We start from the raw sequence: 1,745 nt of genomic DNA, 5'->3' as shown, positions 1-1,745 counted from the left end.
GCCTGCAAAAAATCGCGGAAAAATTCAACCTCTAGGTCACATTTTCGGGACTTTATGCCTGCAGGGAAAATTCACCCCTTTTTCTACAAAACTGGAAATGGCACATCAGACATATATAGGGGGAGCTGCTTGTTGGGGCATGGCTGGGCATGGCTGGGGGCTGTCTGGGGGGCGCCCAGGCACCCCCAGCCACTGCCCAACAAGCAAATATGCCCCATTTTCATCAATTTGAGCCGTTTTCATCAAATCTTTTTGATAAATTCGGATCTTTTGATGAATTTGGGGGGGATTTGGTGGGAAAGAGGTGTTGTTCTTGAGCTGGGCAGCCACAGGCCAAGTCACGTCGGGAGGGAATTCGTAGGCAAAAATCTCTAGCGCGCTGCCGATTGAAATTTTTGCCCATGCCTGGGACTCGGCAGGCCAAATCACGTCGGGAGCCCCGTGCTCAGGCCAAACCACGTCGGGAGGGGTCCCGTAGGCCAAAATTCCTCGCGCGTGCGCGCGCGCGCCTGCGCACCCGTATTATTAAGGTCATACCGATTGAAATTTTTGTTCACGGCTGGGACTCGACCTTCCCGTGCCCATGCCAAGCCAGGGCAAGGCGGCATTTTGCAATTCGGGAGGCAAAACGGGGTTGTTTTTTTCGTTTCTTCGGCTATCGACGCTCAAAACATTCGTAGTTAACGAATCCCGCGTGCAAAATCGCCAAAATTTCTTGAGGGAGGCTCTAATGATGTCCCAAACATGCCTGAATTTTTTGGGAACAAGATTTGTCCCGTTGATGGGTGCTCGTTTGAAAAAAAATTGCGATTTTTGCGCGTTTCGGTCGAAAAATCAAAATAAATCGAAACGACGTCGGTTTTCCACGAAACTTTCCAGACCCTCTAGATGTATTTTTATTGAGGTGTCTGCAAAAAACTAGCTCAAAATTCGAATTCTAGGTCGACTAGCGCGGCCGGGTCGTGACTTCTTGACGTTTTGACGCTTAAAAATTCGTAATTAACGAATCCCGCGTGCAAAATCGCCAAAATTTCTTGAGGGAGGCTCTAATGATGTCCCAAACATGCCTGAATTTTTTGGGAACAAGATTTGTCCCGTTGATGGGTGCTCGTTTGAAAAAAAATTGCGATTTTTGCGCGTTTCGGTCGAAAAATCAAAATAAATCGAAACGTTGTCGGTTTTCCACGAAACTTTCCAGACCCTCTAGATGTATTTTTATTGAGGTGTCTGCAAAAAACTAGCTCAAAATTCGATCTCTAGGTCGATGTTTTGATTTTTTGGTTTCTTGAGTTTTTGACGCGTCAAAAATTCATATTTAATCCGTCCCTCGTCGGAAAATTCTAATTTTTTGTGTGAGATGTTGTTTTTATGTCCCTAACATGCCTGCAAAAAATCGCGGAAAAATTCAACCTCTAGGTCACATTTTCGGGACTTTATGCCTGCAGGGAAAATTCACCCCTTTTTCTACAAAACTGGAAATGGCACATCAGACATATATAGGGGGAGCTGCTTGTTGGGGCATGGCTGGGCATGGCTGGGGGCTGTCTGGGGGGCGCCCAGGCACCCCCAGCCACTGCCCAACAAGCAAATATGCCCCATTTTCATCAATTTGAGCCGTTTTCATCAAATCTTTTTGATAAATTCGGATCTTTTGATGAATTTGGGGGGGATTTGGTGGGAAAGAGGTGTTGTTCTTGAGCTGGGCAGCCACAGGCCAAGTCACGTCGGGAGGGAATTCGTAGGCA

This window comes from Medicago sativa, chromosome 6 (genome assembly GCF_051527215.1).
Source record: "Medicago sativa cultivar Bolivia chromosome 6, Bolivia_mono, whole genome shotgun sequence".
Lineage (NCBI taxonomy): Eukaryota > Viridiplantae > Streptophyta > Magnoliopsida > Fabales > Fabaceae > Medicago > Medicago sativa.
This window is presented reverse-complemented; position numbering follows the sequence as displayed.